Below are 17,564 nucleotides of genomic sequence, written 5' to 3' on the forward strand. Positions count from 1 at the left end.
CAGGTGAGGGGAAAATCTGTCTGAACCTTACTGCTTGGGGAGCTCTGTCTGACTGGATCAGCGGGGGATACACTGAGGTTAGCTAACTGACAGATGACGTCTTTCTAGACACCTGGCCCCAGCCATTGCTCTGCATTGCAAAGTGTTTAGTTCCTTCCCTTTGTTTAGCATGTTAAAATCAAGCAGGGCTAGAAAGATAATTTCTAGGGAGGCTATGCATGCCTTCTGCACAATGCTTTTTAGATGCATGTAGAAGTAGTCTAGTTGCTCAGTGATGGAAAATAGAATTGCTCCAACATGGATGTGCATCCGATGGCTAGGCTCAGGTTGTGGTCAGAAGACAAATGATGCAAAACCATACTAAAGCTACCCAAGTCTACATCTGATCAGTACTAGCAGGGAAGAATGACTGGCTCTCTCATATGCCCAGTGGAGGAAAAATAGCATATAAATGAATTAATATTCTACGTAAAAGTAAAGGGACCTCTGACCATTAGTCACTGGTCATGTGGCCAGCATGACTAAGCCGCTTCTGGCGAACCAGAGCAGCACATGGAAATGCCGTTTACCTTCCCGCTGGAGCGGTACCTATTTATCTACTTGCACTTTGACGTGCTTTCAAACTGCTAGGTTGGCAGGAGCAGGGACCGAGCAACGGGAGCTCACCCCATCACGGGGATTCGAACCGCCAACCTTCTGATCGGCAAGTCCTAGGCTCTGTGGTTTAACCCAGAGTGCCACCTGCGTCCCAAATATTCTACATACACACAAATAGAGACCCACATCCAGGGCCACAGGCTTTTGCAGGTGACTAGCTGCCCCCGACTGTGGCAAGATCCAAACCAATTTTTCTCAAAGTATTGTTTTATAAAGAAGTGGGGTGGAGGACAGCAGGCAAAGTAAGATGCATTTTTTAAAATGCATCTCACGTACACTTGAACAGGGTATCCAAATTAGTCTTCAGATCTCCCATCTTCAAATACAGATGAGCTGCAGCTCTACCTATAGCTCAGTAATGATTCATCCTCTGTTCATTTGTAAAACTTGGGTTTCTTGCCAAATAAGCTTCTGCTGCATAACCTGCAGTTATTCATGGCAGACTCAAGGTGTTTTAGCATAACACATTGATGCTTCATGGAAAAAAAGTATAACGGCGAAACTAAGCTAAGCTGTGCCACTAATGCAACAGATTTTTAAATAAAAAACTTGCTGCATTTAAACTAGTATAAAGCGGATATGTCAGTAAGTTAGATGTACCAGTGCACCAAACAGTTCAACATAACTTAGAGCAGTTTCATCAAACTCTTGCCCTCCAGAAGTTTTGGATGAGCCCCATCCAGCCATGTTGCGGGGAGCTTGTGTGTGCAAAGCATTTTAAATGCTCAAAATATGGTGATAATGATTAAGAAGACAACAATTTGAAAAATAATTCAATAATTCAATGCCAGTCCCTGATAACTTTGCCCAAGACCTTGGAGACCAATGGTCTGACTCAGTTCAAAGCTGTTTATTGTATCCCTATAGCTGCATATTCCTTTTCTATTTTCTTTTTATAAATTTATTCCCAGTAGAAAGTGGGGGGGGGAGGAAGTGGAAAGGGAGAAATAGAGGGGGAAAAGACCAAAACTCATAAGAAGGAAACAAGCTGTGCAAATGCCTTGTCTGCTGTGTTCCCTTTGGAAAGACAAAATACTTTCATAAATGCTGAGTCATATGATTGTTCCACAGTTGTTGAAATTAGTGCTATGCACGCTTCCTCTGGTGTAACTCTGAACAAACACGTGTAAAATCATGTTGTTAGGGAGTCTGTTGCACATGTTCTTTGAGTGCAAGTTTATAATTGGGCCCCAAGTAAAAGTAATGGTGACACACTTTGCAGAAAGATGAATAGTGGTGGCAAGAATTAATGATGAATGGCTTTGCCCCATAAAGCCATTTTAAGGAAGTTTAATTAGCTATTAAATATATTAAATAACCTAGTTTTCAGTGATAGTTAATTTTTCCTAGTTCTGTGTGTATATATGTATGCGTGTGTGTGTGTGTATGTATGTATAAGTGCCTGGTTTGACAAAACTCAACATTCATATATATATATATGTAGAATATATTTACATAATGCAATGATCCATGAAGGTTACCATAACATCAAGGGACCATATTAACCGGTTGAATGGAATTCATTAGAAATTAACTACCACTTAAATTAATTTTCCCACATTCACAAGGCTATAATGGCAGAAAAAGGAACCGTCCATCAGTGTGTACTGACAGGAGAGCTGTCACTGCTTTTATTTATAGGTAGATGTATTAACCCACCAGGCTGCTTTTCTACACACAAAGCTGTGCCTGGGCACTCATAAATTGCTACCTTCAGAGCCCTTTCTATTAATAAGTAAGCTGAATCTGGTAAAGCAGGAACTCATCTTTTCAGAGCGCATTCATTCCCTGCTAGGTGAAGCTCAAGACGTTTTATTTTCTGCAACAAATAGGTACATATTTTTTAAACATTGCTCATTAAATAAAACCCCAAATGGCATAGTTCAATCTAGTTCTGGAATGTCTTGTGCGCAAAAATGATCAGGCAAAAAAGGTCCGCACACGACCGTCGTGTCAAGATAACTGGTTTGGAGATTTCAGTGTTGAGGTCCTTTCTATGCCTGGAACTCCATGTGATTAATGTGTGAAGAGGGCTTATGTCATCCTAGATTGGGTGGGATCGCATTTGTGATTGATCCTGGAAGCAGGAAGAAGTTGGAGCTGGGGAACAGTATTTTAAAAGTATAAACATTTGCACAGACTAAGTGTTCTCAAGAAGAGGGAAAATTCTACCCCACCAATGTGTTTAGCACATCTCTGGTCAGAATATCACAGTGGCATCTTGGAAACAATAATTTATTGGCTAAATGCATGCGCTTTACTGCAGGAATAATGTCTGAATAGTCCGGAGTAGTTTCAGGCTAAATTACCCTAGAAGACTCAACAGTAACTTACTGCAGTCTCCCAATACTTAATTAAAAGAGATAATATGAATAATCTGGAAATGCAGTACAACTGTGATTGTGCTCTTAAACAAAATAACTGAGTGCCCTTTTCAAAGGCAGCATCACCTGTGCATGAGCTAACCTGTGCTTTTCTTCTTGACCTGGGGACAAGAGCAGAGAGGAGCAGCAGTAGTTTATTCCCCAGTGAATTGGAAGGGCAAACACTGGAGAGGTGTTGCTAAGCGTCTGCTGTGATTTTGCCAAGGTTAGTGTGAAAGCAAATGCATTCATTGTACGTGTATGTGTTCTTGAGCTCATCACACTCTAATATGACAAAGAAACAGTATACAGGGCAGGGCTATGCAATTTTGGGTCTCCTCCAAATTCCAGGAGGAAAGAAGGTAAAAAAAGAATGAAATCAGCCAGGGACTCCAATAGAAGGCAATTCAATATTATTACTGAATTAGTGGTGATGGATCAGAGTGTTGAAGCCTCCAGTTACAATTCTAGTTGATGGAGCTGTCGTGGTTGAGAGCATGAGCTGCAAACTAGAAAATCCACAGCTTAAATCTCAGCTCATTCACGAACTCAAAGGGAGGCCTAAGGAAACAACCCTCAACTTGAGCTCACATCTGAAATCTATGGATTTATCATATAAGTCATCCTTGCAGGATATGTTTGGGAGGAGAAAAGACTAAGGAGTAAACCCTATGGTGCCTTCAACATCTCCTTCCGGCAACTCCTGCAGCCAAGCTGGTGCCAGACATATTGCTCATCAACCTCATCAACAAGGCTAAGAAGGGGGTCTTGTCATCTGGGCAGCTGAGGACTTCCATATACAGTGCCCTGGGAGGTCACTTCTGTGCTGCTAACACAGCAGATGGACTTCACCCCCAGAGACATACAGTGGTACCTCGGGTTACATACACTTCAGGTTACATACGCTTCAGGTTACAGACTCTGCTAACCCAGAAATAGTGCTTCAGGTTAAGAACTTTGCTTCAGGATGAGAACAGAAATCGTGCTCTGGAGGCGCGGCAGCAGTGGGAGGCCCCATTAGCTAAAGTGGTGCTTCAGGTTAAGAACAGTTTCAGGTTAAGAATGGACCTCTGGAATGAATTAAGTACTTAACCAGAGGTGCCACTGTACTCCATTGTTTCTCGAGACACATAGATGCCAACAAAAAAAGCAACATTCACACAAGTGTACTTCATAACATTGTGGAAGGATTACTAGGTATTTTGAAGTAGATTTGAGCAATGCAGGCTATACACATGAAGATGTATTATGGTTTTGTGCAACTGTTTTGGGCTTAGATTGAGGCTTTGAAGTGTCCAGAACTCATGGGTTCAACAGTAGTGATTGGTTGATACTAGTAATAGGCAGCACCTATAAAAGCTTCAGATAACTATTTAGGTGTTATAGTGAATAAGACACTGAACATGAACTGACAATGTGATGCTGTGGCACAAAAAGCGAATTTATTCTTGGGCTGTATTGACAGGATCCTCCATTTCTAAGGCCAGGTGGACAATGATACTACCCTGCTCAGTGGAGATAAGACCCACTTTGACATGTGTGGTAATTTAAATGACAGTCCAGAGAATACACAAACCTTAGTAAAGTCTAGAGTACTGAAGACCATGCCATCGTTCTGCAACAGAACAGATTTCTCCCTCATATTTCAGTTGTATGCTATGTTTCGTGAAGCATTTGCTGCAAAAAGGCAGAACAGAATAGACAGAATAGAAATACCTCCATAAACAAATAAATACTGTTCAAAACAAGAACTTCCATATTGATAAATTTGTTTAGAAGGGCAGAGTAGCATAGGAAGGGAGTCCCAGCAGGGATCTTCTTAGCAGAGTAAGGTCTGAGATTGTATGAACAAATTTTCAACCTTTGACACCTTTAAGGCTGCAGTGAAGAGACTAATTGACTAATGAATGGGTACCCAAGCAGTAGAAGATCTGTACCATACTGCTCTCTGTATTTTGAACAGAAAGCTAAGTTTAACCTTGATTTATACCTGCTGCAGATGTTAATGTGAAAATTACATATTTTCTGCCTTTAACTGGTTTCCTTTTTAAAACTTAAACATCTTCAGTTTCACTTCCAGCCCCAGTTAGTGGATCTCTTGATTAAGAAATGCTGAAATTCACTTTTCAGTCAGTGGGATTATTACAAGTGTTTTCTGTTGTCAACAGTAGTAAAAAAAAACTTCCTTATACAGCCAATTCAGTGATTCACGGAGAAGTGTATGTCTGAAATGCAACAGAGATATTAGCATCCCACAGCTTCCCTCGCCAACATCTTTCTATTTTATTTTATTTTTTGCTCCCTGGCTGTTCATGCTCCATTCTTCCGTTGGCAACATTTTGATTTCTGCATGGTATGATTAACCTGTGCACTGTGTTCCTCTTAATGCGAAGCTGTTTTCTTACCCCCTTCAATTCTACAAACCAGGAAAGAAAAGCACATAGCCGGAGGCCACGCAGAATAATACCAGTGTCAAGCTTTATAAAACATATTTGTTTCGTGTCCTCTAAGGACAAATGATAGACATGTAAAAATGTTTTCTCTGTTCCTGTTTCAGGGAATACTTAGTTTAGAATTAACTTCTGTCACGAAAAACAATTTGCTGAGCCCACTGTATACTATTTCCTTACCGTTCCTGCCGCAAAGAAAAGAAGAAATGGTACATCGTGTCTGACGACTGTGATTACAAGTCCGTGGCATCTATTTTCTCTTGCCACTGCGGTTCCCCTTTTAAGAAAAGCTTGTCATTCACAGCAGAAACATCCTCCCTGCTCCAGGATGAACGAAGAAATGCATTCAATTAGCAGCACACATTTCGTTCATTTAATTTTTAATTGTTTTTTTTTATAGAATACTCTGCATTTCAGTGACTTGAAAACACTTTATTTCATCATGCGTCCTAATTTTGTCTTCTTTCTGAAAACCTTCAGTCAGAACATGGGGATGACTTCGCTCACTGGGATGGCACTTGCTTTAAATAGGCCGAAAGAGTTCCAAACATCTAAAGCCCAGACCTTGGATTCTATTCCTATGAACCCTGTATTTGGTGGTTCGGCATAAGTACTGGCTTATTTGAAAAGCCCGAGGACAAGGCATCCTTGATATAAAGAAGCTGTGGAAGCAAAGGAAGAACATTTTCATGCTCCCTCTTCCATTTTTTGGGTGCTTCGTGCAAAAGGATGGAGGGAGGTCTTAGGGCATGGGTTCCAAGTCAGCTTAAATTTTGCTTTAAACAAATACTGCTGCATTTTCCCTACAGGATTCCAGTTCTCCATGCCAAACTAGAGAAGACACAACAACCATGCATATTTTACCATTCCTACTCCAAATAAATAAATAAATGGACGCGGGTGGTGCTGTGGTCTCAACCACAGAGCCTAGGGCTTGCCGATCGGAGGGTCGGCGGTTCCAATCCCCGTGACGGGGTGAGCTCCCGTTGTTCAGTCCCAGCTCCTGCCCACTTAGCAGTTCGAAAGCACATCAAAGTGCAAGTAGATAAATAGGTACCGCTCCGGCGGGAAGGTAAATGGTGTTTTCATACACTGCTGTGGTTCGCCAGAAGCGGCTTAATCATGCTGGCCACATGACCCGGAAGCTGTCTGTGGACAAACACTGGCTCCCTCGGCCTATAGAGCGAGAAGAGCGCGCAACCCCAGAGTCGTCTGCAACTGGACCTAATGGTCAGGGGCACCTTTACCATTTTTACTCCAAATAAGGTGTGATAGAGTGTCAGTTCTTTACATGAAAACACGCTCCTGCCTTGTTACTGCACTCCATTCTCCATTCCTTAAACCAAGGAAGCACAGCAATGGCAAGTTGGGGAATGGAACAGATTTCACACTCTCCCTTCACAGGCCCCCTTTCAGGGCCGGCCCACCCGTGAGGCAAGGTGAGACGACTGTCTCAGGCAGCAGGATCTACAGAGGCAGAAGATCCTGGTGTATATTTCTATTCTGCACTTGTTCCTGACGTAGATCTTCACTCCCTACTTCTTCTTTGATAGTAGAAGGGCGCCATATTGGAGCAAAATGTCTTGGGCTGGCCCTGGCCCTGTTCATGTCGACCTCCCCACCACCTGCAGACTGCAGCTGGTATCTCACTATGAAATGCTTCTCCGTGTGGAAAACTAAATGCCAGGGAGAAAGGTCTAGTGTAGCCTTTACCTTGGCATGCTAAGTTTTCTAGCAGGGATTTATGGGGGTGGGGTATAGGGGAGTAGATGGCTGTTTGGCAAAGAATTGAATTACCTGAATTACCAGTCAGTAAAATTTGGTCACAAATCTGCCACTTCAGACTGCACTGGTTGGTCACTAGCGATGGAATTAAAAGGTTACTAGCAGTGAGATCAGGATCTGGCACAACTCAACTTTCAAATAGTTGGCTTTACAACTCAAATCAAATTCATGCACACTCAATGTGTGTGCATCTTTATTCTCTTCCTCTGACATGTTTTCCTATCACCGCTTTCATTTCTGTGTTTTCAGAGATGTCCCTCAAGCTCAGCTTAATGCTTCTGACTGTTTCTCTGGTGGCATCCAGCATATTTCATTTCATGCCTCATTGTCCAGGTTTCCAACTTTTCCCTCTACTATTTTAAGTTCAATGTGTCTGTGTTTTATCTGTGTTTAGTTTTTATGTTTTGAAAGTTAAACACTTGCTTTGAAGAATAAAATGCTCCATTTTCAGAAATAAAATGTTCCCAGAACAGACATATATACATATATTCCTATGGCACATTTGAAGGCTTAATAAGCACAGGGCTTTCTAAGGTCATGTTTGCATTTCCAGACTAGTGCTTTGTGCTAAACTAGAACCCATGTGAAGACCACGTGGCCCATAGGTAAAGGGACTGCTGACCGTTAGGTCCAGTCATGGCCGACTCTGGGGTTGCGGCGCTCATCTCACTTTATTGGCTGAGGGAGCCGACGTACAGCTTCCGGGTCATGTGGCCAGCATGACTAAGCTGCTTCTGGCGAACCAGAGCAGCGCACGGAAACGCCGTTTATCTTCCCGTGGGAGTGGTACCTATTTATCTACTTGCACTTTGACGTGCTTTCGAACTGCTAGGTTGGCAGGAGCAGGGACCGAGCAACGGGAGTTCACCCCGTTGCGGGGATTCGAACCACCGACCTTCTGATCGGCAAGTCCTAGGCTCTGTGGTTTAACCCACTGCGCCACCTGCGTCCCATAGATAGCACATTAATACAGCCCCCTCTGTCTTTCCCTTGTCACCTCTCTGACCTGTATCCAAAATCATTCACAACTCAGACAATGTGACACTTCTTGTAAAACATTAAATTCCCATCCTACCCCACATCCAACACAAACTCAGTATCTCAACATTTGAAGTTGTGTCTATGTTAGTCCATTTCTTCTGGAATATGTTCTTGCCTCCAGGAAAAATCTCTTCCACTGGATTTTAGGATACAAGTTATTTCTTGGTTTCTTTATCTTTCCATTCACTCCTTTTGTGTTTCTGTTTGACTCTCTTCTCAGTTTTCCTTGTCTGAGAGGCCCATTTCCTTTGAATATTCCTTTGCTTGTCCATCTGATTCACTCCTTTGGTTTGAATTACCATATTTATGCTGATGATATTCAAATTTATTTTTTTCTGCTCCAGTGATAGCTTCTTCTATTCTTGGCAATATTACTACTAACTGACTAACAGCAATCTCATCTTAGATGTCACAACACAATCGGAAGCTGAAATGTACAAAACTCAATTTATCACATTTCCTGCAAAATCTTTTACTGGTATTCTACTGCTGTTTATTGTCAATATCCCTTCTTTTGCTGCTTCCTCTACTGCTCAAATCGATATCTCAAAGGTTCATCTGGTAAGACTCCAGTTAAAGTTTTGATTATTTCTCATCTTGATTATGCTAATATTCTCTTTATTGGTCTCCCAGTTTCCCACCTTTCTCCTCCTATTGCTGTACTCAGTTCTGTTGCTTAACTTCTTTTCTTCTCTCATTCTTCTGAACATGTGCCACATCTTTATTGTTCTCTCCAGTGATTACCTATTCCTTTCTGTGGTCATTTCAAATTTCTTCCTCTTCATGTTCTTATTCCTTCCTATCTCTGCTCCCCCTTGATTTCTCCTCTCATCCTTTTTCTCTGACATTGTCTTCTTTTCAGGCATTTACCTTGCCTTTTCCCTCTCATGAGCTCGACCACCATCTGCAACCTGGACCGAGAAGGTGGGAAACTGGTGGCCTACACTGAAGAAGAGAACCAAACCCAAGCCCAACAATCAGAGACCCTGAAACCTGGTCTCCTCAATTGAGACTCCCAAGCCTGGCCTCTCAGAGACTGTAGCCCTCAAGCCCAATTCCACTGAGAGGCTGACATGCTCAGTGCATGAGCCTTCTGGCCATGTCACAGTCCAGTTCACAGGCGATCAAAGTCCCAGCTGGGGACATTGGGACCGGGGGCAAGATGGCGGAGTGGGAGCAGGAACGGGGGGAGGGGCAGGAGTCAGGAAGCCAAGAGTCCAAGAGTCCAAGGGTCAGAGAGCCGGGAGTCAAGAAGCCAAGGGTCCAAGGGTCAGGAAGCAAGGAGTCACAAAGTCAAGGGTCTGAGGATCAAGAAGCAAGGAGTCACAAAGTCAGGGGCCCGACACCTGGGAAGAGACCATGGAGAGGCAAGAAGGTGCCTCCAAGACAAAGGCAGTTCTCAGTAACAGGATGGAGCCTGAGAAAGTTAGACACAAAAAGTAGAAGAGGCACTATTGAGACTGAGTTCAAATCAGAATGAACCATCAACTTCCTAGGATCTTTAAAGTAGGGATGGGCAAATGTGTCCATTTCAGTTTTCCTCAGTTTCTTATTTTTCTAATCCACATTTCTACATTATGGAGCGAAAAATGAAAAAATGTTTAAAATAACTTTTGTAAAAACAAACAAACCCAGAAGCCTTTTGTTAGTAATTGTAGGCACCGACATTCCAAAGGAACACAAAAGACTTTTCATGTATGTGACAACAGCAATGCGGGTGCTACTAGCCCAGAGATGTTTCGGCTGCACGTGCATCACCCAGAGCGCCGTGTAATGTTGTGGGCACTGTGCGATGCATCCTGTTGCATGCGCCAAGCTGCGGGTTCCTTTGCAGACTTTTCCACTGTTGGTGCACGCTCCCAGCGCCATCCAACGTGGAGTGCCATTGCAGAACAATCAGGAATGCAAGCGGCATCAGAGGCAACATTTCCGGACAGGATCTGTGTGCTCCTATTCGTCGGATTTTGTTGCTGCCTTCGGTGCTGTCGGCGCACAGCAGATCCCACCACAACGTTACGCGGTGCTATGGGCGCAGCACCAAAACAGTTAGCTGCCATGCAGCTGGGGCAAGAGCCAACAGCCAAGAGGAGCCAAGCCTGTTGGAGCGCCGCAGGCTCTTCTGCTGCGGCAGCTCGACGCAAGTTTGGGGGCAAGCGTTGGAGTCCGGGGAAGAGCCGTGTGTAGCAGAAGAGCCGGCGGCACTCTGACGGGCTCTACTCCGCTCGACTGTTGGCATCTTTTCCCCGGACTCCAACGCTCAGCCACGGACTCGCGGCCTGGTGTCCCTGAGAGCCCGGCGCCCTGGTGCCGTGCACCCCTGGTGCCAACGGTTAAGACTGTTTGCAGTTCATCAGAACTATCCAGCAATATCAAGTTATAGGAAAACTGGCGCTGTTAACAGTAACCCTGGTTGGTTAATTGATTTGGCAACTTCCATGCACATGACATCCGATTCTAATTCCCCCCCCCAAAGAGTTAAATGAGATTCAGGTGAGGGTCATATGCCTTGTCAATCCCAGCAGGTATATAACAGGAAGACCCAGCCTGAGAAGGAGGAGCTATTTTGGCAGCAGAATCTTGCTGCCAATTGGTCTGGAAAAAGTCAACAAGTCTGCCTGGCCTCTTCTGGACAACCTTTCAGATCAGAATTATAGGGGTATCTAATTTGGATTGATATAATTCTATATTTGTAAAATCAAATAAAAATTATTATATATGTAAAAAGGGAGGCTTGGGCGGTGGTGAGTTGGGGCGGCACCTTACCATTTCATATCGGGTGATGAAACAGGATGGCACTGTCCTTGCCTGGCCCTCAAAAATGCCATCTAAGAAGAGGAAAGGAATTCCCGCAGCAGGGCACTTTCCCTCCCCTCCCCTTCTTGAATGTACCAAAAAATACACCAAAAAATCACACATCCATTGTTTTGTGGTGCCGCAATGGCGCAAAAACCTGGTTACAAAGCATGGATCCACATGGATTCTCAGGATTTTTGCATTGGGCTACCCAAAACTCACCGTCAAATCACATATCATGTCTGTGGCCACAGCATGAACCACAAAAATCATACATCCACTGTTTCGTTCAGAATTTTTTCTTCTTCTTGTTTTCCTCCTCTAAAAACTAGGTGTGTCTTATGGTCAGGTGCGTCTTATGGATCAAAAAATACGGTAATAACCTGTGGATGGGAAATTGGCCTTTTAAAGTTGATTGTACACTGGGCTTGGTGATTTTAGATGCTTTAGAAATAGCATAGTAATGACAACCCTTTGAAAACAAGGGTTTTCTGCTTGAATCCAGCTGTGAAGCCCATTTTACCAAATGCAGGATGGTTCTACTAATTCACAGATAGCCATCTGATGTGGCGGGTCAAGCATACCTTGGAAAATTAATGGTGCCCAAGTTGTCGAGACATTGCAAATGGGTCGTTGACAACAGGTTTTTGTTTCTGTTCTTACATATCAGATTTCCTGCAGAAATGTTAAACCCTAAATCTGGATGAAATGGGGAGACCACACAGGGTCTCACCCATCCTACAATTAGCACCCATGTGGAAACACCCTGAGATGCTGTGGTAGATCCATCCTTCTGTGCCCATCACAGAGGAGAGACCCATAGCATTTCTGCCAGTGCTTTGCTAATGACATTATCCCAGGAGATAATGACACAGATTGCTGTGTGTGAATCTGAGAAGCATCACTGCAAGGCAACTGAAATCATCATCTTCAGACCACCACAGCCGAGCACCACAGTTCCATCCCTGAACTCTTAAGTGGTTGGACAAAGAGACAATACCCTTCTGGGAGCTATGCTAACTAAGCTGTCCTGTAGTTGTAAAGGGAAAGCCTTTAGAAATGTTTCCTTTTCAAATGATTAAGATAAAAGGGTTGTTGTTGTTGTTAACTTTGCTGCATTAAATGTTCATTCTGTAGTTGACCTCCTTTGCATCGTTTTATTTTGAAATTATTAATATTTTAGTTTCCTGTTAATCATGTTGCTTTGAATGTATACTTTATATTTGACTTAATCCCCCCAGATGGTTTTATTTGATGATTTAATGTAGTTTGCAAGCCACTTTGAGATCCCCCCCCTTAAAAATATAAAGTAGTATAGAAATGAAATGAGTAAGAATGATTATGATAATAACTTTGTTCTCGCCAGGTACATGGCTCGCTGTGGCAGCCAATATTATCCCGGAGGCTAGGCAATATGGTGACAATCGCGTCCAGATCCAGAGAATTGTAAGAAATTTGTTTCATCGCTGAATTCCTTGGTGCGGAAAATGGCTTGAAGAGACCCCTTGCTTAGCCAAGCAACCCATGCTACATTTTCAAACTTAATTTTATGGGATGTTAGATGGGATTAGTTACCTGCTAAAAGGGCCAGGGTGCAAAGTTAAAACAAAGCTTATTAAAAGTTGCCGGTTCATCATATGGGGTGGTGGGTTGGGGGTCGATGACAGAGTTAGGGAGGGGGCTACAGATGCTCAAGGGCCTCCAATTTGATTCTGCCTGAGGCCGCCAAGGTTTTAAATCAAACTCTACCTGCTTCTGTACACACCAATTCCCCTGAGCTTTTATTGAGCAAATGTGTGGTCCTGTAGACAGCAGACTCTGAGAGCATCACGAGTAATAAATTGTGAAGGAGTGTCTGGCCTTCTTCCATCTACAACTCAAGAGAATTAGGTTATCTTGCACCTCCGTCTCAAGAGAGAGAGAAATTATTCTCGGTTGAAAAGGTCTTAACTGCCAGCATGGTCAGCAATATTCCCTTAGTTAATCTTCAGATGGCGCAATGTTTCTTGGTTAATGTTTGCTATTTGTATACTTTAGTATGGCGTTTAGTATTAAAAACCCCACACCTTTCCTTCCATTTATGATACATGCCAGGTATAATGAGAAGTGGGAGTAGGCCACTGCTGATTAGTTTTGGATAACCGTTAAGCAACGGCCATCTTGTTTATTCCATAACATTACTAATAAGCAATGTGCAATCACAGTCTTACCTTATGTGAAAAGAGGGTTGCATATCAAGAGCCCAACTTAACTTTCTTATCTGAAGGGCACTGCAAGAGCCTAAAGCCAACAAGGAATATAAACTACCCCTATACCTTGAGGGTTTCCATGTGCCCTATTTCTCTAGAACACGTCCTCTTTTTCATGGGTCATCATAGAGTCATCATAGTGATCCATAGTTAAAAGCAGAAGTTGGCAGATTTGTCCTCTTTTTTGCTCTTCAAAATATGGCAACCCTAATACAGTGGTACCTCGGGTTAAGAACTTAATTCATTCTGGAGGTCCGTTCTTAACCTGAAACTGAAGCACCACTTTAGCTAATGGGGCCTCCTGCTTCTGCTGCCGCACGATTTCGGTTCTCATCCTGAAGCAAAGTTCTTAACCTGAGGTACTATTTCTGGGTTAGTCGAGTCTGTAACCTGAAGCATCTGTAACCTGAAGTGTCTGTAACCCGAGGTACCACTGTACCTTGCCATTTCTTCCCTTGTTCAGGCCAGCTCACCAGAGAGGGAAAGTATCCTCAGCAGAAGGAAGGATATGCTCCTTACGTTTCTCCACCATGGGTGAAAAAACAGCTTGTCATGGGCAATTTTCAGCAGGAAAATGACTGAAAGGGATATGGTTGAACTGCCTTTTCCCCATCTCCCTCTTTAAGAGACAGGAGAAAAATGGTAGAGGAAAGTACACTATTACAGAACTCCTCTTAATGTGTTCTTAAGTCTTGGCTGTGTAGCATCTCCATGTGTTTTGCCCATTTCTCTTTTTGAGAGGAATAAGTACATAACCCATGCTCCTCGGCATCATTTCCAGGGTATATATTTCCCCACTTCCGATAAATACAGTTTTGTGGTCTTAACTCGGGCTTCCTCAACCTCGGCCCTCCAGATGTTTTTCACCTACAACTCCCATGATCCCTAGCTAGCAGGACCAGTGGTCAGGGATGCTGGGAACTGTAGTCTCAAAATATCTGGAGGGCCGAAGTTGAGGAAGCTTGTCTTAACCCCTTCATACATTAGCTAGCCCTAAGCTTTCTAGTTATATTTGACTGCAATTTCCCACACAGAAGAAAATTAGATAAGAAGAAGAAAAAGCCTTGATGCCAGAGACTCATTTGCAGTATCTCAATAACCCATTTGCAAATTAAGCCTTCCTCAGAAAGCATCATTAATTTTCCAAGGCACATTTCAGCCGCCATGTTCCAGCCCCTGTCTAGAAGTGCCCGTGACAGCCTTTCCACGCGTTTAAAAGCAGGTCCACTCCAGTCACACTGAAAGGGGAGATGAAAGGGGTCAAATGCTAACATTAAAAGGAATGTGCAGAACACTGTATCCAGCTTCATGACTTATCTCCCTAAAACTTCCTTCCCAGCAGTGTCAGCCCTGCTAGATGGTATGAAAGGACAGCAAAACGTTAATTCTTTAATATTATGGTTGTATCTCTCCTACCATCACCTCCTGGCAAATAGAAGGGGAAGAAATGGAGGCAGTGAGAGATTTTACTTTCTTGGGCTCCATGATCACTGCAGATGGTGACAGCAGTCATGAAATTAAAAGACGCCTGCTTCTTGGGAGAAAAGCAATGACAAACCTAGACAGCATCTTAAAAAGCAGACACATCACCTTGCCAACAAAGGTCCGTATAGTTAAAGCGATGGTTTTCCCAGTAGTGATGTATGGAAGTGAGAGCTGGACCATAAAGAAGGCTGATTGCCAAAGAATTGATGCTTTTGAATTATGGTGCTGGAGGAGACTCTTGAGAGTCCCATGGACTGCAAGAAGATCAAACCGATCCATTCTGAAGGAAATCAGCCCTGAGTGCTCACTGGAAGGACAGATCCTGAAGCTGAGGCTCCAATACTTTGGTCACCTCATGAGAAGAGAAGACTCCCTGGAAAAGACCCTGATGTTGGGAAAGATTGAGGGCACAAGGAGAAGGGGACGACAGAGGACAAGATGGTTGGACAATGTTCTGAAAGCTACTAAAAGGAGTTTGACCAAACTGCGGGAGCCAGTGGAAGACAGGAGTGCCTGGTGTGCTCTGGTCCATGGGATCACGAAGAGTCGGACACGACTAAACGACTAAACAACAACAACAACAACAATCTCTCCTACCAGGAAGAGGTGCTTGTGGAATTTTCTGCCTCAGGTGCCAAAATAACTTGGCCAGCCTCAGATACGATGTAACCCTTGACACGGTGGGGCACGGCTTGCTGTTTTCACTTCAGGCATCAAAATGTCTTGGGTTTCCCCTGTCTCTCAGAGCTGAGTTTCAATATGCGAAATTACCCTAGACGATTTTTGGGGTGGGGATGTTTGCTGTGGTGAGGTAAGCAGTGGGTGGAAAAATGGTTCATTCACACTTCCCGCTACGTAATTGGGGTGTTCCTGCGCTTAAGCACACACCATCACAGGTAGTTTGGCCCTCAAAAATGTGTGTGTTCTTTGCAAGTTAAAGAAAAGCACATAAAGTTGTAGCAGAAAACAGAATGCATCTTCTTGACATCCAAAGCTTTTCTTTCTTAAAAACAACAACAAAACACCTAAACTTTCTTGTTAGAAGTGAGGATCGGTGTAGAAGCCTTCTTTCCATTCACAGCAAACCACTCACTGTAGTTTACTTTGATGTGTGAACTATAGTTTATTCAGGGGTCAGCAAACTTTTCCAGCAGGGGGCTGGTCCACTGTCCCTCAGACCTTGTGGGGGGCCGGACTATATTTTGGGGGGAAATGAACAAATTCCTGTGCCCCACAAATAACCCAGAGATGCATTTTAAATAAAAGGACACATTCTACTCATGTAAAAACACGCTGATTCCTGGACCGTCCACAGGCTAGATTTAGAAGGCGACTGGGCCGGATCCATCCCCCAGGCCTTAGTTTGCCTACCCATGGTTTCTTGTGTCGTGCAACCACTGCCGATGATGATTTGACCCAGTTAACTTGTTATTTAAAAGACCTGCTGCTCCAATTAATTCTGACGATAAAACGAACACACTAATTTTATGTCTCTCTAACCATACCACAATAATTTAATTAATACTGTAATTGTCAACATTCCCTTGTATCTTTCATGAATAAAAGTGGTAGAACTTCTAGTGATGTTCAGAAGCTAAAGGAGGGGGGGAAAGGTTGTATGTTTCAAAAGTGGGCACAGTAAGTAGTTACAAGAAGCACATTGTTTTTCATTAGCAATGATTTGTTTCTTTGCAGAACAACATCCTGTAAAATATTAAACACAGTCAAAGTGACTAATGCACTTTTTGAATCTAAATATTGCTCAATTAAAAATTAACAAGTCACATAGTTTTGATTTCTGCCTACAATTGTAAAAACTTGTGCATAAAGATTAATTACTTATAAGTAAAACACATATTTTTTCCAAACTGGCATTAAATTTGCATCTGCAGCGTTATGTTGGACTTCATTTAGACTACTGTATATAGGAAAAGGAGAGGATTTTTTTAGACTCAGAGGACTCTAAAGTTACAAATGGAAATGGGGTATGAGGAAATGTCTTGCTACTTCGCAATGTCCATTGGAGGTGTGCTTTCTGCTAAGTTTGCTTCTAATTGACCCAAGTTGCAATTCAGGAAATCGTTAGCAGTGGAGCGAGAGGGGAAGATGTAATTATTCCCATTTCCTTTGAACATAAAAGAGAAATGTTGCATATGTTTTGTTGCAAATGGAAAACCAATAAATATTGCACGTACCTGATGTTGTCTGAACACAACGCCAGTTGGATCTTAAAGGGGGAAGGGACGAGCTTCTTTCAAATTAAGAGCACACTCACTACGCACAAATACATATTGGAGAAATTTGTCGTTGTGACAAAAGCCCTAGGCTGATGTTTGGAACGAATGTGCAACCGTGGATCTGCCCCACCCTGTCTGGCACCAGTCGCCTTTCAAATGTTGGATTTCTCCTTTGCGAAGCAGCCTGTATGCGTGTAAGTACAATGTGAAACAGGGCACAATTGTGATTCCCTGTTACACATAACTTCTGCCCCTGCATACCGTTAGCAGAGAAGATGCTGGCTTTATTTTATTGTGGGTACAGACAGTCAAATATTGGGTAATGTCAAAAGATTAGTGGGCCACCACCAAAAAGTATTATCCTCATACATGATGTTTGGATGGCGGCCCCGGAATGTTGTCATAGGGAGACCCCAATATCTAAATGGAGAGGTGACTTTCTTCAAGGGTAAGGACAGTCTGCTGTTAGGTTTCTGTTGCAGTGTGCACTGCTTGGAGTCACAA

The sequence above is a fragment of the Podarcis filfolensis genome (genome assembly GCF_964270895.1).
Source record: "Podarcis filfolensis genome assembly, chromosome: 7".
NCBI lineage: Eukaryota > Metazoa > Chordata > Lepidosauria > Squamata > Lacertidae > Podarcis > Podarcis filfolensis.